The sequence below is a fragment of the Chiloscyllium punctatum genome, chromosome 31, assembly GCF_047496795.1.
Source record: "Chiloscyllium punctatum isolate Juve2018m chromosome 31, sChiPun1.3, whole genome shotgun sequence".
In the NCBI taxonomy this organism is placed as follows: Eukaryota; Metazoa; Chordata; class Chondrichthyes; order Orectolobiformes; family Hemiscylliidae; genus Chiloscyllium; species Chiloscyllium punctatum.
This window is the reverse complement of record NC_092769.1, coordinates 67,488,417-67,508,801: the sequence shown is the minus strand read 5'-3', so window position 1 is coordinate 67,508,801 and position 20,385 is coordinate 67,488,417. Positions and strand designations below refer to the sequence as shown.

Below are 20,385 nucleotides of genomic sequence, written 5' to 3'. Positions count from 1 at the left end.
CTGTGAAGCGAGCATTCCTTGGTGGGTGGAGGGTGAGAAACGAAGGAGTGGGGCTGGGGTCACACCACAGATTCAAACTTGGGAACGGGAGAAGCATGGTTTTTCACATTTGCAGAAGGAATCATATTAATGCGGTTTACAGCGAGAGAGAGTATACAACGTGGCGCAATAATGGGCACGACTCAATAAGCATTCTCGACTGGGTTATGGGCAATGCTGACAAGGGTAGCATTTGCTGCCCATCCCTACATACCTCTGAACCGAGTGGCTTGCTCAGGCCGTTTCAGAGGAATGCAACGTCGTGGGTCTGGAGTCACATCTACATTGAACAGTACAGCAGAGGAACCGGCCCTTTGGTCCATAATATCCTGCTAACCCCGATGCCAAATTAAACTAATCTGCTCTGCCTGGCCTTGGTCCATATCCCTCCTTCCGCGCATATTCACATGCTTATCTAAAAAGTCCCTTAAACACCCCTATTGTACCTGCCTCCACCATCACCAACCCAGCAGCACATTCTAGACACCTCCCACTCTGTTAAAAAAAACATGCCCCTCACATCTCCTTTGAACCTTCCCCCACTCACATGAAATGCACGTTCCCTAGAATTAGGTATTCCAGCCCTATCGACACAACTCAACTTTAGAGACTTCTATCAAGTCTCCCTTCAGCCTCCACCACTCCAGAGAAAACAACCTGAGTTTTTCCAGCCTCTTTTTATAGCTCATATCCTCGAATCCAAGCAGCATCCTGGGAAACCTCTCCAGAGCCTCCACATCCTTCCTGTAATGTGGCGACCAGAAGTGAACGCAATACTCTCAGTGTGGCCGAACCAAAGTTTCATAAAGCTGCAACATGACATTCTGATTCAATTCCCCAACAATAAAGACAAGCATGCCAAATACCTTCTTTACCAGCCTACCGACTTGCACGGGCACTTTCAGGGAGCTATGGACTTGAACCCCAAGATCCCTTTGCACGTCAATGCTGTTCAGGGTCCTGTCATTAACTCTATACTTTTCCTTGACAGTTGATCTCCCAAACTGCAGCACCTCACACGTGCCTGGATTAAACTCCATGTGCCATTTCTCTGCCCAAGGCCAGACCAAGTAAAAAGAACATCGGCCTGAGCAGCCCGGCACCACTCTCATCACCTCTACTCACTCTCTCTGGCTAACAACTTCTTGCAAAATACTAGAAATACTCAGCAGGTTAGGCAGCAGCTACAGCTCTCTGACTAACTTACATTTTTGCAACAGCAACAGAAAATACTGATAATATTCAGATCAGGCAGCAGCTGCAGGGAGAGAAACAGAGTTAACATTCCATCCCGATAACCTCTCAGCTGTAACAGGGAAAGTTAAAGATGTAAGAGAAGGTTAGAGAGAAACAGCATGGCCAGAGATACAGGTGAGAGACAGGACAGCTTGGATAGTTCATCTCACAAAGCCAATGGGAATGGTGATGGGGCAAGAAAATATACTTGAGGGAGAGAGGTTTGCGGAGACTATGGTCTGAAATTGTTGAACTCAAGTGGAGTCTGAAAGATTATAAAATGTCTAACTGGAAGATGAGGTGCTGTTCCTCAACCTTACATGGAGCCTCACTGGAACAGTGCAGCAGGTAGAGGACAGAGATGTCTGTGTGACAGCATCCAGATGAAGCATTCAGACAGCAAGCCACTAGCTGGGGCCTGAACGCGAGTAGAATTCTGCAAAGTGGAACTGAAATTGAACTGAAACACAGTCCTTGATAAATGAGGGTCGAGAGAGAGGAGAGATGATTGGGATTAAGCCCCAATGTGGTGTAGTCAAATTGAATTGTAGTAACTGTAACGACTCATCAGACTGTGAGTTCCCTGGCTGGACCACATTAACAGCCCCAATCAGTGAGCCCCAGCTGACAGGTAAAAAGAGGACAGGGAGCTGGAAGGGGCAAAGGAGCGAGCTACCTTAGAGTGGCCGGAAGGTGGGAGGGACAGGTGGGTTGCTGGGGGGTCTGTATTGTATGCACTGGTTTTTTAATGTAATTGGACCGTCTTACACATACAAATGTTACTGTTTTGTAATGATAGAAACTGGGATTTGAGGTTCCTCATTTCCCTGAAAACAGGTTGAACGGTAGAGTTTGGGGCTTGGCTTTGCCGTTCCTCTCCCTTGGAACATTGCTGTTTCTCTGTATACAGCTGTTAATATCAACTGTTTTTTGTAAACTGTGTATTGTTTAACAATAAAAAGAGAGGACTGGGGCCCTCTTGTGGTGTAGAGGTAGAGTCCCTACCCCTGAGCTAAGAGGCCTGACTTCAAATTCCACCTGCTCCAGAGGTGTGGAATAACAGAGTCAAAAGGTGTGGCGCTGGAAAAGCACAGCACATCAGGCAGCGTCTGAGGAGCAGCAGAGTCAATGCTTTGGGCATAAGCTCTTTGTCAGGCATGTGGGGTGGGGTGGGGTCCAAGAGGGCTTGGAGATAAATGGAAGGGGGGTTGGTGCTTGGAGAGGGAAGGTAGCTTGGAAGGTGATAGGTAGATGAAAGGGAAGGGTGGTGGTGATAGGTTGGAGAGGAGGGTGGAGCGGATAGGTTGGAAGGGAGATGGACAGGTAGGACAGTTCAAGAGAGCTGTGCCGAGTTGGAGGGTTGGGTCTGGGAATGGGGGGGGGGGGGGAATGAGGAAACTGCTGAAACCCACATTGATGTTGTGTGGTTGGACGGTCCCAAGGTGGGAAAATGAGGCATTCTTCCTCCAGGCGGCGGTTGGTTTGGATTTGGCGTGGAGTTGGCCCAGGATTTGCGTGTCCTTGGCAGAGTGGGAGGGGAATTATCTCAGTTTGTCTGAACAGGTTGATGAGGAAAAATAAGTTAATTTTAAAAAAAGTGAAGGGCTGATTTTAAAAACAAAGTGTCAGCCACTCTGACACCGAGCCACCTCTGCAGGAACTGGACCAGTATCAAGGACTTTGCACATGGAAATAAAGGGTGACTTGGTAACAGGATCCCAGCCTCAGTGGAGTTATTTCAGAATGGAACAGCAGGTTTAAGAATGGTGCGTTCCTGCTTCTAATTCATACGCTCATATGTTGATATGTAATCGAGGCAGAACTCCTGCTGCAGAAAATCCCACAAGACATTTCATCGGTGTGTGGAGAGAACAAATAGTAAGGAAAGGGAGCAGATAGAAGACTTGCTTTCAAAGGTTTGACTGAGAGGCAAAGTGCAGAGAGAACTGAGAGGTGAGTGCATTTGTCAGGATCGCCTGCAGAGTAAACCCAACTTTCAACACACACATTCCATTTCAATTAGGTTCCTCCTTGCTACTGGAGTTGAAAGGAAGGGAGTATACTTTGACTTGATTTATTGCAACATGTACCTAGGTACAGTGAAAAGTTGGTTTTGATTTGATTAGATTCCCTATAGTGTGGAAACAGGCCCTTTGGTCCAACCAGTCCACACCAACCCTCCAAACAGTAACCCACCCAGACCCATTTTGGGTGCAGCATACGCAGATCATACCATAGAGTGCATTGGGGTAATGGAGGAGAGCGAGGGATGCAATATTACAGCTGCAGAGGTTAACAGTGAATACTGAAGGTAATGCTGAAAAAGCTAGCCAAATGGCATAGAAGTACCAAAATAAATCTAACATGAGTGATGCACTTTAGTGGGAAGAATAAGGTGGTCATTAGGTCCTTGTATAATCAATAGAGAGAGGGGCAGAGACACGTGGACACAGATTTCTACATCAATAAAAGCAAAGACATAGACTGTGCTTTTAATACAGGACTTTGTAAGTACGATGAGTTCAGTTCTACAGAGACAGAATTGAAAAGCTGAGGCATTATGTTAAACCTGCATCAAATCTTAAATGGACTGAAGTTGGAAGTTTCTGTGAGCATTTTTCATATCTATTTTATGAAACAGACATAAAAAGGACCAGACAAGGGGCAACAAAATTACAAGGTTGATACTGGAACAGAAAGTTTACATCTGTCTATGTCTTACCCTGCACTAAAACTACACAGGCTTGTAGAACTGACAAATGAAGTGGTCAAAGTTTCTTGCAGAGACTTACAAAGTGATTCACTTTAGGAGGAAGACCAAAAGGCAATATAAGATACAGGGTGAAGTTCTATCGGAGTTTTGGGAGTAGAGGGACTTTTTCATGCACACACCATTCAAGGTGGCACAGCAGGTTCGGTTACTGAAGCACACGGATCCTGGGACTGGTGTTTGGGGCAGAAAGCACCAAAACAAAGATGTTGCAACAAACCCGCATGAAACACTGGGTCTGGTTCAGCTGGAGTAGTGTGTCTATTTCTGGGTGCCATGTATTAAGGAGGATGAGAAGGAATTGGAGAGGGAGCAGCCTAGATTCTCAGCAGAATCAGATACATGGGAGAAGTTGGGACTGTTTTCCTCGGTGTTTTGATTGAGGTGCTCAAAATCATGAGGCAGCTGGAGAAAGAAGGTAGGGAGAGACTTATCATTGAATGAAGGAACACAGGTAATTGACAAAACAAGCGATGGCAATATAAACAGAAACTTTTTCACACAGCAAGTGGTTGGGATCTGGAATGCATTGCCCGAGTGTGGTGGAGGCAGATTTCAGCAAAGCCTTCAACAGGGAATTGAACAATTATTAGATTAGATTCCCTACAGTGTGGAAACAGGCCCTTCAGCCCAACCAGTCCACACCGACCCTCCGATGAGTAACCCACCCAGACCCAATTCCCTCTGACTAATGCACCTAACACTACAGGCAGTTTAGCCTGGTCAATTCACTCCAACCTGCACATGTTTGGACTGTGGGAGGAAACCCATGCAGACGTGGGGAGAATGTGAAGACAAAGTAGTAACAGGACTTGGGGCAAAGGCAGGGGTGTGCAGCAATGGGTGAAGTGCTCTCTATCTCGATATTGTGCTCCAGCCCTTCCTCGAAGTCTGTGCTCTTCCAATTCAGGTTTCTTATTCATGTCTGACTTTCACCACTCACTTTTGGAAGGCATACCTTCAGCTACTCAGTTGCTTCAAGGACCTCTCTTCCCCACCTTTCAGACCCTCCTCAAAAACTACAGCCGTCTGAGCTTCACCTGCCCGAGCATACACTTTTGTAACTCAGTCACATTGTGGAGCTCCTGCACAGCACCATGGCACATTTTATTACATTAAAAACAAGTTGTTTGTGCCTGTTCAGTCTCTTTGCACTGGGATTCTCTTCCTAAACCCTTCCACTTCCTCGAAGACCTCAGTTAAATCTCAGCTCTTTGGTGAAGTTTGGGGCTTCTTAACTCTCTTATTCAACCGGCCTTTATTTTGTTCCTGGCACCAGAGGACCTATTCTTCCCCAGAGACATTCCTTTACAAATGAGGGAGCAGAAGCAGCTAATCCTGTCCCTTAAGACTGCTCTGCCATTCAATAGGATTGTGGCCTCAGTGTACTGTACTTTCCTGGTTACTCCCTATACCCTTAAATTCTTCATTAATAAGGGAGGCTGACCTATCGGTGTTAAAATTATTTCACGATTCTCCACCTATCATTGTCCAGGGAAGAGAATTCCAAAGAGTTATGACCCTCAGAAAAATATAATTCTCATCCCCATCCGAAATGCGAGACCCCTTATTTCTATACCACGTTTCTTGTATCATCTGCTAGTCAACCTGCTCTCCTGCACAAACACTCCCAGTAAAATAAAATCAATGGTTCTTTTATTCTGCACCCAACTCTTCAGTGCAAACAAACATGCATGCAACCTAATTACAGACAATGTAACCTGGCAACTCCAGTAAGCAGCCAAACCAAGTCAGAAACTGAGAGAAACTGAAATCTTTCTATTCCCTTGAAAATATTCCAAGCTGCGCTTAAAACACTACTGGTGAGATTACCACCCTCGGTTGCACAGTGTGTGACATATAGCTCAACACCAGTCATTAATGGGATAGATTCTGACTTTGTTCCCTTTTCAAAAAGACAAAGATGAATTGAAACAAATTGAGGGTGTATTTTTGCATATATGTTTGTTTTCTCTCTTAAAAAGGGGCAGCACGGTGCCTCAGTGGATAGCGCTGCTGCCTCACAGCGCCAGGGACCCAGGTTCGACTCCAGCCTCGGGCAACTGTCTGTGTGGAGTTTGCACATTCTCCTTGTGTCTGCGTGGGGTTTCCTCCAGGTGCTCTGGTTTCCTCCCACAGTCCAAAGATGTGCAGGTTAAGTAGGGGAATGGGTCTGGGTGGGTTACTCTTCGAAGGGTCTGTGTGGACTAGTTGGGCTGAAGAGCCTGTTGCCACACTGTAGGGAATCTAATCATATTAGAAAGTAGTTTGACATAAAAGCAGCACTCAATGCCTGGCAATGCTGCTCCACGTCTATAACCTGCTTGAAAATCTCCACCTCACATTTGCCCTTTTATCTATGGGCACAAATGCCAGCCCAAAATATCATTGTCTTTGGTCCCTGGCTGAGGAGGACGTGGATTCTAGTCCCACTCCAAAAGGTGTGAGCCCATAACAAACTCCAAACTCTGCCATGCCAGTACGTTCTATATTTCTGTAAGCTTTTCCCCTCGAGAAATGGGTTCCTAGAGGGCTCGGTCTCACAAACCACAAGGGGGATTTACAGTGTTCTCCTCTGAGCAGGCAATATGTAGGGATGGAGCGTTGCTTTCAGCAGATGCTCTTCACCCTCGATGAATGCTCCCTTTCTCTCATGCGGAGAGCTGGAGGAAGAGAATGTGAGAGGGCGTGCTGCAGTGTTCGAGGTGCCACACCTCAGATAAGTCAAACTGAGGCCCCATCTGTCCCCTCAGGGTAGCTAATAAAGATCCAATAGAAAATATAGCAAGCGTGTGTGTGTGTGTGGGGGTTGGCAGGCTGAATTTTCTCTATTGCCCCAGGGTGCAGCATTTATCCCTCAGCCCACATTCACTAGACCAATTTCTGGGACCAAGTATTCCATGAACCTGCACAACTGTGCATGTGCTGGTTGCAACATTTCCGACATTCCAGGAGTGACAGGATTTGGGAAGTTGCGAAAGGAAATTCTTCTTCCAAACCAGTAGACGTTTCTCTTGGTTAAGTGCCAAAACAGCTGGCTCCATCCAGAGCAGCCTAGCAAAACGAGTGTGGTTTCCCCAGTCTTCAACCAACACAAGTGCAACTGAATGCACCCCCTTTCAATAAGTGGTTAAAAAAAAAATGAATCGGAGCAAGGACGTGAAAGCCTTCCTCCCCCTCTTGTTGCCCAGCGATAATGACTGACTGTACTGGTCACAGTTCATTAACTCAGCACAGAGCAGGATGTAGACTTCCTGGCTCAGTAAGTTCCACGTCACCAGAACCAGCAAGCTGCTGGCAATCTTTCCTGGCAATCACAGTCAATCACTCTGGCCGGGTGGCTAATGCAGCACAGCACGCTCCCACAGCAGAGCACGTGAAATTTGCGTCTCAGGTAGACAGGGTGGTTAAGGCAGCCTTTAGCACGTTGCCTTGATTGCTCAGACCTGTGAGAATGGGAGTTGGGTCGGCGTGTTGAGGTAGTATGGGATGTTGGTAGTCTCTCTTCTGGAGTGCTGTGCGCAACTCTGGTTGCCCTGCGGGATGACCTTATAAAGGCTATGAACTCATAAGGGGCAGAGATAAGGTGTACAGCAAGGGTCTTTTCCCTAGGGTGGGGGAGTTCAAAACTCGGGCCTATATTTTTAAGGTGAGGTGAGAAAGTTTTCAAAAGGGCATATGGGGGAACTTTTACTTTTAAACAGAGTGGCTCGTGTGTTGAATGAACGTCCAGAGGAAGTGATGCATGCAGGTACAGTTACATCACTTAAAAGACATTTGAGTAAGTACACGAATAGGAAACGTTTGGAGGGATAGTGGGAAGAGTTTAGCTTGGGAATCCGGTCAGCTTGGACTAGCTGGACTGACAGGTCAGTTTCCATGCTTTAATGACTCTATGACCCAGTCACCCAGAATATTCTGATTACTTAAACAGAAGGGAATTATCCAGTGTCTTAATTAAGACAGGATAATGTCTTAATTAAACATTACCCGGTCATCCAAGTGTCAAGAATGATGGCACATGCCCACCCCTGTGGTGTTTCCACTGGAAGCACTGGCCTAGAATCTGCCTTAAGTGGGTTTTGGACTTAGGGATGTGCCAAAAGAAATCGAACAGAACATATCACACCCCCAACAAATTTCCAGCAGCAATCTGAATTTGTAAAGATTCATACACATGGAAGCCAGGAGGTTCAATCTCCACATTATGGGGGTACGGAGACCAGGAACGTGGCTTTGAAAGATTCTCAGGTCTCACACCATCTGTGGATAAAAACAGTTTAATCTCTCTCGTGCGGTATAACTTCTTCAATTCTGAAAAGTGTCATACCAGACTTAAAATATTAACTCTTGTTTTTCTCTCTCCACAGATACTGCTGGACATCTTTTGAGCTTCTCCAGTAGTTTCTGTGCTTGCTTGAGATTTCCAGCATCTGCACCGCGCTTTTTAACTTGAAAATTCCTCTGTGCCCAGAGCGTATCCTCTTGATCTACACTTCAAGAAATCGAAGTCTTCCGCAGCAACACCACAATAACAACTTTGTCTCAAAGTTTCACTGGCCCATGTAGCAACAATAAACAAGTGTAAAACCTGAAAGCAAGTTGTTGTGGGATGTCTCAAAGGCACATTCTTATTAGAAACCACTTCCCAAGCCTCGTATTGGAATATACATTACACTTGACCCTTTTGTACATCTAATCCTTACAACCCCATTCAGCCCAACTGGTCCACACCAACTCTCTAAAGAGCATCCCATTCAGACCCATCCCCCTACCCTCAGTGACCCTGCTTTTCCCATGGCTAACGCAGCTAACCTACACAGGCCCTGAACACTATGGGGAATTTAGTGTGGCCAATCCAGCTAACCTGCACATCTTTGTTCACAGTGCATTAAACTATCTCAAAAACAAACAAGCTAGCTGCAGAAACTTGGTGAAAGCAACAGCAGAGTTCCATCAACGTTTGGTATTCTGCAACATTGCTTCGAAATTCTGAGCACAATTAGTTCTTTTTATCAACCCTGTGGAGTTGTTTCCTCGGACGGAGTTTGATTCATCCATTTGTCCGAATATATTGTTAGCATTTCAAGGACAGGCTGGGTAGCCAGGCAACACATGATAAAGAGCTCTTACACAACTATCGCCCTATCATTGGTTCACGACATAGCAGCAGGAAGAGAAATTATCGAGCATGGCAACATCCCTACCTTTGAACCAGGATGCCGAGGTTCAAGTCACACCTGCTCCAGAGGGGCGGATAATAACACCACTGAACAGGTTGATTAGAATACATCGGCAAGGGTTGCAGAATTGATTTCGGTCGCTGGGTTTTGTTTCACCCAGTACTGCAATTCTGAAAGTGAGGCAAGGGGGCGACTGACATATTACACCAATCACTTTGCACAGACTTTAAACCCTTGTAAAATGCGCCAGTGAACTGCATGAGTGTCTGTAAAACAAAGTTTGGTAGTGAGCTACATAAGGAGTTGAGCACAGCTTGACCAGCTGGGCAAATGAGGTAGATTTTAAAAGGATGGGAGGGAGAGGTTTAGGGACCGAATTTCAGAACTTGGGGTCCGAGGCACCTGAAAGGCATAGGAACTACTGATTGAGTGATGGAGTTCAGGGATGGACAAGAGATCAGAAATAGAGGGTAGAGATATTGAGGCTTGCCAGGGCTGGAACAGAGATTTTATTTTTTAGGGGGACGCGCAGATGATGTTGTAGAGCCTGGAGGTTACAGAAATAGAATCATAAATGATGGGAGAAGTTGCAGCAGCTGGAAAAGATTACAGAGATAGGGAGGAGTGAAGCCACAGAGGGAAACACATGAATACTAAACACGAGGCCTTCCAGACTGGGAGACAGTGTAGGTAAGTGAGTATGGGAGGGTGGAAAGGGGTTGGGAAAAATCAATGAACATAGTTCATTGAGATAGGGGCAGCATTATCATTCAACCACATTAAATCTAACTGAAATCCTGTGCTGCAGAGCTGTGTTCCTGATGATCAGCACACACCTCAATTGCTGAAAGAAATGGAAAAACAGGCTTTGGAGGCAGGTGCTATGATATAGTGGACCACAGGGCCTGTCCAGGCACTGTACTAAGTTCTAGGATATAGAGACCACAGAAGCTTGTCTTGACAAAATAACACACTGTCAACTTCACAAGCACTAAATGAAGATATTTACCAACAGGAAACAAGGGTGGCTACACAATTTTAAGGTTGCGTTAAAGAGTTTTGGTTTCACTTTCAAAGTTCCTCTTTTTAAGTGACACTTAGTCATCAGCAAAATCAATCTTCTGCATGGTTGATCATCCTCATCCATTCTATTTTGTTCCAGCTCAGTATACCTTCTCAAACTCAATTTACTGGGTCTTTAAAATCAGAATTCACATACCTCTGGGACCCTTTCCACACGGAGGATCACAAAGATTAGCCTGAAACTTTGCATGCTATGTGACATTGGCATTGGTATGTGGCAGCCCTTTGAGGTAATTTATTTTGATTTTTATTACACATATCCGGTAGTGGGTAATTGAAATGGGTTGGAACCAACACTATGAAAATGACCGCTGATCAGTAATTTAACATAAATACTGCGGTAACAAGGGCAGCTCAAAGGCTGGGAATTCTCCTGAAGGTAAATCACACCCTGACTCCCAAAGCCTGCCCATCATTTACACAAGTCAGGAGTGGGGTGGATCCCCCCACTTGCCTGGATGAGTGCAGCTCCAACAACAGAACTTTGATACCTCCTAGCATAAAAGAAGCCTGCTGACTAGAACCACATCCAATGCCACAACCATTCACTCTCTCAATCACTGATTTTGGGAAATGTACTGCAGCAGCTCATCAAAGCTCCTGCAACAGCACTTTCCAACCAGCTACCCCTACCACCCGGAAGAATAAGAACAACAGACACACAGGAGCACCACCATCACCGGCATGTTCCACCACAAACCAATAAATCAGCCTGAGCTGGAACGATATCGGGTGCTCCGTTAATACTGGGGGAGCTCCCACCATTCCGATGTTCAGAGCCTCCCAACACAACTGCAGTGGTTCAAGAAAGTAGTTCACCACCACCACCAGCTCAGAGGTCATTAGGGCTGGGTAGTAAAGCCAGCGGTGCTCAAGTAAAAAGAGAAAACTTTGGGAAAAGTGATAAACATTCCTCAGTCCTGCTTGCGGTGTTAGTAATGAATACAAGACATTGCCATTCACAGATGTGGCAGAAACACCTTCCACATGTGTTCTCAGATCATACACCATTAAGTACAAGAACATAGGAGGTGGCCATTCAGCCCCTCAACCCCATGCTATTGCTCAGATTATGGCTGGATATATATCCCTCCATTCTGGCACTGTTGCCTTAACAAACTTAGACCATAAGGGATAGGACAGGAGGAGGCCATTCAGCTCCTTGAGCCTGCTCCGGCATTCAATTGGATCATGGCTAATCTGACATTCCTCACATCCATGTTCCTGCATCTTTCCCATAACCCTAGATTCCTTGACTGATTAAGAATCCATCCATCTATCTTTCTTGAGCCTTGAATACACAGCCCTCGCAGCTCAATGACTCAATGGGCTGCTTCTAACGTTTAATTTATTCTTTGGTGGGACATGGGGGTCCCCATTGATATCAACATCTGTTGCTCATTTTTAATTGTCCCTTAAACGGAGTGCCTTGCTGGACGATTTCAGAGGGCAGTCAATAGTAAGGTACCTTCTAACTTCTACTATAGCAGCTTCCAATCGGTGTGTACAGAACTCTTCATGGATGCACAGCTTACAGTAAATGCTGGTTGAGAGTCAACCACATTGCTGCCACACATGTGGGCCAGACCATGTGAGAACAGCAGATTTCTTTAAGGGTGAATGGATGAGTTTTTCTAAACAAATAAAAACAGGTGATTGTGTAATGGCCTCATTACTGAGACTTGTTTTTCCAACTTTAGTGCAGCAAACTTTTTATTAACCAGCACCTATGGGACCAGGAATATGTCAAGTGACCAAGCATTCCTGACAATCAAGGAGGCCCACATAATCAATAGAAAAACACACTAAGTAATAGAAATGTAAGGCAGGGGGCATACACGTCGTTGTCATAGTTTATTTATAATGTAATTCACAAATAATAATGCAACATTGCCTTAAATAAACTTATCTGCAGAGCTGAAAATGTGTTGCTGGAAAAGCGCAGCAGGTCAGGCAGCATCCAAGGAACAGGAGAATCGACGTTTCGGGCATCAGCCCTTCTTCAGGAATGAGGAAAGTGTGTTCAGCAGGCTAAGATAAAAGGTAGGGAGGAGGGACTTGGGGGAGGGGCATTGGGAATGCGATAGGTGGAAGGAGGTCAAGGTGAGGGTGATAGGCTGGAGTGGGAGTGGGGGGCGGAGAGGTCAGGAAGAAGATTGCAGGTTAAGAAGGTGGTGCTGAGTTCGAGGGATTTGACTGAGACAAGGTGGGGGGAGGGAAAATGAGGAAACTAGAGAAATCGGAGTTCAGGGGAGAGCCTGATCACTCACACGCTCTCAACTGACTACTCAGACGTCACTGTATTTGAGGAGAAGTTGACTCAAAATTTAATCAACTATTGATCATTTATGTGGCCATTTGCTTGAACAAGTGTATTTACACTGGAGGTAAATAAATTTTAAAAACTATAATAATTGAGCAGGATAACACGTTAAATGCTGTAGTATTTGAGGTTTATAATTTTTATGATTTATCAAGACTGCCCATTCATAAGGCGCTAGTTAAAATAAAGTTTGCTGTATTTGAATCTAAACTACACCAGCTGATGTGGTTGAAGTCTCAGAGGTTAAATAGTGCACCATCAACTGCAGTTCAGCAGGAAGCCTGTCTCTAGTCAGATAACGCATTGCAGCTTGGACAATCAAAAAGTTGGGGGGGTGGTGAGGAGGTGTTTGACACAACCATGCCTGACACCTGTCTTCACCTCAAAAGGAACGCACGATGGAGCCATATTGTTATGAAGCAAGCAAGGAATAGCAATAAATTTCAAAGAACGCCCATACTTCAGCAGAATCTTCCTTCGGTCCTCACTATCTACAGATTTGAAGGTCTCGGTCAGAACAAAATGAGAGTCAGGTTGTTCAGAGGTGATGCTCAGAAGTGCTTTCCCACGCTAACAGCAGTGGAGACATGGAACCCTTCCCCTCCTCTCTTCCAAAAGCTGTCGAGGCAAGAAGTTTAAATTTGGCGGGTGAAAGGTTTTCATCAGGCCAACGGTCACTGAGCAAAAGGTGGAGGGGGGGGTAAGATGGAGTTAAGGTGCAAGTCTGATCAGACTGAATGAAAGAAAGGACTCACAGAAGCAGGACGTGGCCATTCAGCCCCTCAAGCCTGTCAGTTCCGACCGTCCTATACCAGAAATGTAGCAAGGTTAAATCTGGAAATACAGCATGAGGTACTTCCAAGACAGAAGGCAATGCAAAGGCTGATCAAAATGGGAACAGGACACAGGATCATACCCAAGAATTTTACACCAATTTCCCCTCCTCTGGTTTACGGATTCTTGCATGAACATACACTTATCAAAGCCAAAATTATTGACCGTAGTAGTAGCTTTGAAACGTAGGCTCTAGTGACCAAAATCACCTACCCAGAAGGAACATGCTGCTAACCACACACTATGGTCCCCCTGATCACAGATATCAAAGCTCAATGCAAAGGGCCCAACATGGCAATCCTTTTTGCAAATATAAATGTACGACTTATAGCGTTGGTAAACCCCCAGCCCAAGTCTGTTCTCCCATTCAGTAATATCATGGTTGATCCATGATGATATTGCTGAGAATGTTGGCTGCCTTGGACAATCTTTCACCACCTTTGCTCATCAAGAATCTATCTACCTTTACCTTAAAAATATCCAAGATTTCTGCTGCCCACAGTCTTTTCAGGAAGAGTTGAAAAGATTCCCATAACTCAGAAAAAAATTCCTTCTCATCTCTACTTCAAATGGGCAACCCCTAATTTTGAAGCAGCCTAGCTCCAGAAGGTCCCTCAAGAGGGAGGCTCCTGTCTACATGCACCATGTCAAGACTCTTTTGGGTCTTGTAGGTTTCAACTAAGTCACCTCATATTCTTCAATCCAGCCAATGTAAATATTTTCAAGCATCCCTCAATCTGTACAGATGCCAATCTGACTGCTGATCCCACAAATTACAGGCTTGAACCAATTGACTCCAGTGCTCTATAACATTACACAACTCTAACAAGCACCAATCCCAGTGTTAATGACCAGGGTCCAGTAAATTGTAATTTGGCTGAATTTGCCAGCAACGCTGACAAATGAGAGTCAGAAATCCAGTCTTGCATCTACCAGTCATGAAACCTTTTGAAGACACCTCAGATCATTTGGTCCAAACAAACTTCCAAGACTTCAGCACACATGTGATGTGCAGAAGGGAGCCAGTTTCATCCTATGACAATTTAAGCCCAACAAAGGAGAAAAAGCTTACATTTACGTGGCACCCTTTATGCCCCCAGGATGCCCAAAGCACTTTGCAACCTCAGAAATGACATTGACAATCAATGGTTTGCGTGGAGGAAGTTCCCACGCAGAGAATTCATCTGCCTCAGGGATACTGCTTCACAGGAGGAAAGAACATTTTGCACCTCATGCCAGCGAACTTTCTCAACAGTTAGACAGGAGTCTCAGTTTTTAATCCCTTGTCAGGAGAGTATAGCCCTCCCCAACAGTCCAGCCTCAGTCTGAATTATGAGAGCTCCTGTCCTGAGGGACTTTCTGAGTAAAGCCAGCATTCTCAGCAATATCATCATCAAGCTTCAGCTTCAACACCGCTTCTATCCAGGAAAGACATGAAGTACTCATTTCCATCAGCCTTCCCCTCCCCCCCCACCCTCGCCTCCGAAAACGGAGTAGATGATGCAGATCTGAGGGAACTATGTAGCGCAAAGTTCACTCTGGCGTGAGTGGCACATTCTGTGCAGCCGACACGTAATGACTGCAGAGTCAAAGTGAGAGAACAGGCTCGTGTTTCAGCGGCACTACCCCCCAGCCTCACAACCTGCTGAAATAGACAGGCAGGAGGCTGGAAAAACACAGCAAGCCAGACAGCATCAGGAGATGCTTGTTGTGTTCTTCCAGCCTCTGGCCTGTCTATTTTGGATTCCAGCATCTGCAGTTTTTTCTCTCTCACAACCTGCCGAAGCCATCCATAGCCAATGGAGAACCTTTGAATTGTTGGGCTGTAGGAAACATGGCAGCCAATTTGCATACAGCAAGCTCCCAGAAACAGCAACACTACAATGCCCACATAGTCAGTTTGAGGGTTGCTGAACATGCGCCAAGATTGGTCAGGCAAGAGTGCTCAGTGGGCTTTCTTCAAGCTAGGACTTAGTGGTGGGAACAGACATTCACCAGTTGCTGACTGGTGATTGGACAACTCTGCTGGTCAGCACGTTCTCAACTTTGGTCGCGCCAGATACAATTGCCTCTTTTACTTCACCCCCTGATTACCCAAGAGGGCGCACAGGTTTAACAACTTGGCAGAACAACAGAGTCTGGCGACTCAAGCCCACAATCTAGGTGGTCAATCTATGACATCGCTACGGGCAAGTGGATCAAACGAAGATCGTTTACCATTGGCCTCGAGTATGCATAAACAAACCTGCACCGGAAAATCTACACAAAGATGGGGGGGTGAGGACGCAAAGAGTTGGGTAAGACAAGCCGTACGGGGTGAGGGCGGGCCAGAATACCTGACCGCTGCGGGGGAGGAGGGGGGAAAGAGGGTGAGACGAGCTGGGTGGGGGCAGGAAGAGGGAGCCTGGCGAGGGGTAGGAAGAGAGCAAGGGGGGCCGGGCGGCGGGGAGGAAGAGGGCGAGGGGGGCCAGGCGGCGGGGAGGAAGAGGGCGAGGGGGGCCAGGCGGCGGGGAGGAAGAGGGCGAGGGGGGCCGGGTGGCGGGGAGGAAGAGGGCGAGGTGGGGGGGGCGGACAGCAGGGAGGAAGAGGGCGAGGGGGGGGAGCGGACGGCAGGGAGGAAGAGGGCGAGGGGGGGGTGGACGGCAGGGAGGAAGAGGGCGGGGGGGGGCCGGACGGCAGGGAGGAAGAAGGCGGGGGGGGGAACGGACGGCGGGGAGGAAGAGGGCGAGGGGGGGCCGGACGGCGGGGAGGAAGAGGGCGAGGGGGGGCCGGACGGCGGGGAGGAAGAGGGCGAGGGGGGGCCGGACGGCAGGGAGGAAGAGGGCGAGGGGGGGGGCCGGACGGCGGGGAGGAAGAGGGTGAGGGGGGGGGGGCCGGACGGCGGGGAGGAAGAGGGCGAGGGGGGGGGGGCGGACGGCGGGGAGGAAGAGGGCGAGGGGGGGGGCTGGACGGCGGGGAGGAAGAGGGCGAGGGGGGGGGGCGGACGGCGGGGAGGAAGAGGGCGAGGGGGGGGGCGGACGGCGGGGAGGAAGAGGGTGAGGGGGGGGGCCGGACGGCGGGGAGGAAGAGGGCGAGGGGGGGGGCGGACGGCGGGGAGGAAGAGGGTGAGGGGGGGGGGCGGACGGCGGGGAGGAAGAGGGCGAGGGGGGGGGGGCGGACGGCGGGGAGGAAGAGGGCGAGGGGGGGGGGGGCGGACGGCGGGGAGGAAGAGGGCGAGGGGGGGGCAGACGGCAGGGAGGAAGACGGCAGGGAGGAAGAGGGCGAGGGCGCGGACGGCGGGGAGGAAGAGGGCGGGGGGGGGCGCGGACGGCGGGGAGGAAGAGGGCGAGGGGGGGCCGGACGGCGGGGAGGAAGAGGGCGAGGGCGGACGGCGGGGAGGAAGAGGGCGAGGGGGGGGGCGGACGGCGGGGAGGAAGAGGGCGAGGGGGGGGGCGGACGGCGGGGAGGAAGAGGGCGAGGGGGGGAGGGGCGGACGGCGGGGAGGAAGAGGGCGAGGGGGGGAGGGGCGGACGGCGGGGAGGAAGAGGGCGAGGGGGGGAGGGGCGGCGGGGAGGAAGAGGGCGAGGGGGGGAGGGGCGGACGGCGGGGAGGAAGAGGGCGAGGGGGGGGGCGGACGGCGGGGAGGAAGAGGGCGAGGGGGGGCGCGGACGGCGGGGAGGAAGAGGGCGAGGGGGGGCGCGGACGGCGGGGAGGAAGAGGGCGAGGGGGGGAGGGGCGGACGGCGGGGAGGAAGAGGGCGAGGGGGGGGGCGGACGGCGGGGAGGAAGAGGGCGAGGGGGGGCGCGGACGGCGGGGAGGAAGAGGGCGAGGGGGGGAGGGGCGGACGGCGGGGAGGAAGAGGGTGAGGGGGGGGCGGACGGTGGGGAGGAAGAGGGTGAGGGGGGGGCGGACGGCGGGGAGAAAGAGGGCGAGGGGGGGAGGGGCGGACGGCGGGGAGGAAGAGGGCGAGGGGGGGGCGGACGGCGGGGAGGAAGAGGGCGAGGGGGGGGGCGCGGACGGCGGGGAGGAAGAGGGCGAGGGGGGGCCGGACGGCGGGGAGGAAGAGGGCGAGGGCGGACGGCGGGGAGGAAGAGGGCGAGGGGGGGGGCGGACGGCGGGGAGGAAGAGGGCGGGGGGGGGCGGACGGCGGGGAGGAAGAGGGCGAGGGGGGGGGGCGGACGGCGGGGAGGAAGAGGGCGAGGGGGGGGCGGACGGCGGGGAGGAAGAGGGCGGGGGGGGCGGACGGCGGGGAGGAAGAGGGCGAGGGGGGGGGCGGACGGCGGGGAGGAAGAGGGCGAGGGGGGGGCGCGGACGGCGGGGAGGAAGAGGGCGAGGGAGGGCCGGACGGCGGGGAGGAAGAGGGCGAGGGCGGACGGCGGGGAGGAAGAGGGCGGGGGGGGGCGGACGGCGGGGAGGAAGAGGGCGGGGGGGGGCGGACGGCGGGGAGGAAGAGGGCGAGGGGGGGGGGCGGACGGCGGGGAGGAAGAGGGCGAGGGGGGGGGGCGGACGGCGGGGAGGAAGAGGGCGGGGGGGGGCGGACGGCGGGGAGGAAGAGGGTGAGGGGGGGGGCGGACGGTGGGGAGGAAGAGGGTGGGGGGGAGGGGCGGACGGCGGGGAGGAAGAGGGCGAGGGGGGGGGGGCGGACGGCGGGGAGGAAGAGGGCGGGGGAGGGGCGGACGGCGGGGAGGAAGAGGGCGAGGGGGGGGGGCGGACGGCGGGGAGGAAGAGGGCGAGGGGGGGGGGCGGACGGCGGGGAGGAAGAGGGCGAGGGGGGGGCGGACGGCGGGGAGGAAGAGGGCGGGGGAGGGGCGGACGGCGGGGAGGAAGAGGGTGAGGGGGGGGAGGAAGAGGGTGAGGGGGGGGCGGACGGTGGGGAGGAAGAGGGTGGGGGGGAGGGGCGGACGGCGGGGAGGAAGAGGGCGAGGGGTGCTGAGTGGGGCTGGGGCAGAAAGATTCAGCAAGTCAAGGAATAGAATTGCATTTGGTGGGGGGAGAAGAGTTTAGGGTGAGGGATATAGGTGGCGATTTTAAAAATGACTTGTTTTATATAATTATGGGGCGAAGGTGGTGAGGGAGGAACGCTGTGGGATGTACAATGACAAGGTTCGGGCCTGTATAAAGGGGGTGAACCCCCAGGTCACTCGATGGGGCAATGTACTCTCAACCTAACTTAGTGGGGGCGCAGTCAGCCCGCCTCCTCCTGGCGATTGGTCAAATCCAGGCGTCAGCTGGCCGCTGATTGGACCAGGCACCTTTCTATCAGGACTCCCAGGTTTGGTTGCGCCGGATGCGGCTCCGTCCGCTGTCTTCCAACCCGGTTATCTTTAAAACTAATTATTCCGCCCTGGAGATTGTGTACCTATAGAGAGATTTTTTTGAAAAAAAAACTAGACACCGAAACACTTACCACGGCGGGCTCGAAGTCCGACTGATTCTGACCTTCTCAACGGTAACTGTTTATTCTCCCCCTCACTGAGAGGCCCGGCGCTCGAGCCTCACTGACAGGCCCACGTGACTGCCACGTCTCCCAGCGCAGGCGCACAGGTGACTCCCCGCTCCCGCTGACACTCTTCGCTCCGCCCCCTCACTCCATCCCTGCCCCCAACTCCCCAACTCCGCCTCCTTAGACCAAAGCCCCACCACGTACTCTAGCTCCGCCCCCTCACTCCATCCCTGCCCCCAACTCCGCCTCCTTAGACCAAAGCCCCACCACGTACTCTAGCTCCGCCCCCTCACTCCATCCCCGCCCCCACCTCCTTCGACCAGAGCCACACTCACATATTCTAGCTCCGCCCCCTCACTCCATCTCCGCCTCCTTAGATCAAAGCCCCACCCACATACTCTAGCCCCGCCCCCTCATTCCATCCCCGCCCCCAGCTCCGCCTCCTTAGACCAGAGCCCCACCCACCTACTCTAGCTCCGCCCCCTCACTCCCACCCCCAACTCCGCCTCCTTAGACCAAAGCCCCACCCACATACTCTAGCCCCGCCCCCTCACTCCATCCCCGCCCCCAACTCCGCCTCCTTAGACCAGAGCCCCACTTCACTTACTCCAGCTCCACTCCTTCTGGCCCCACCCCACCAACATTCCAGCTCCGCCCCTCAAAGCAAAGTCCCGCCCACGTGCTCCAGCTCCGCCCCCTCACACTAAGGCCCCACCCACGTACTCTAGCCCCGCCCCCTCAGACCCCAACACCACCTCCTTCAGCCATAGAGATGTACAGCATTGGAAAAAGACCCTTCGGTCCAACTCCTCCATACTAACCAGATAATCCCAGACTCCGGCCTGCTCTTGTAGCCAACCGTATAAGAACGAGAAGCAGGAATAGGCCATTTGGCCCATCGAGCCTGCCCCGCCATTCAATAAGATCATGGCTGATCTAATCATGGACCCATACCTGCCCTCTCACCGTAACCCTTAAGTCCTTTACTGTTCAAAAACCTATCTTTGCCTTAAAAACATTCCTTGAGGAAGCTTCAACTGCTTCACTGGGCAGAGAATTCCACAGATTCACAATCCTCTGGGTGGAGAAGTTCCTCCTGAACTCAGTCCGAGATCTGCTCCCAGTGATTTTGAGGCTATGCCTTCTCTTTCATCTGTCCTCTTCATAATATTATATGTTTCTATAAGTACCACACCCCCCCCCCCCACATTTTTCTAAATGCAGTGCCAGTTTACTCAATCTCTCCGCATAAGCTAACCCTCTCATTTCTGAAATCCACCTCGCATTTATTTGGCTAATCCCATAGGGCTTCTGGCCAATGATAAGCCCACAGGATGTTGACAGTGGGGGAATTCGGTGACAGTAACATCACTGATTGTCAAGAGGTGATGGTTAGATTGTCTCTTATTGGAGATGGTCAATGCCCGGCATTTGTGTGGCACAAATGTTTCTTGCTACTTTCCCAGATATTTCTGACTCATAGGGAATAGAGTCC

General features: G+C 50.9%; 1 protein-coding gene and 1 pseudogene across 1 annotated transcript in view; one reads left to right on the top strand and one right to left on the bottom strand.

Annotated features, from left to right (window-relative positions):
* Nucleotides 1-19,012, bottom strand: part of LOC140457019 (syntaxin-5-like) — a 45,359-nt gene extending 26,347 nt beyond the window's left edge. The window contains exon 1 of the mRNA XM_072550921.1: nucleotides 18,855-19,012. The gene's annotated coding sequence lies outside the window, so the exon portion shown is untranslated. The remainder of the gene's footprint in view (nucleotides 1-18,854) is intronic.
* On the top strand, nucleotides 6,544-6,732 carry LOC140457250 (small nucleolar RNA U3; annotated as a pseudogene).
* Nucleotides 19,013-20,385: the final 1,373 nt, after the last annotated feature.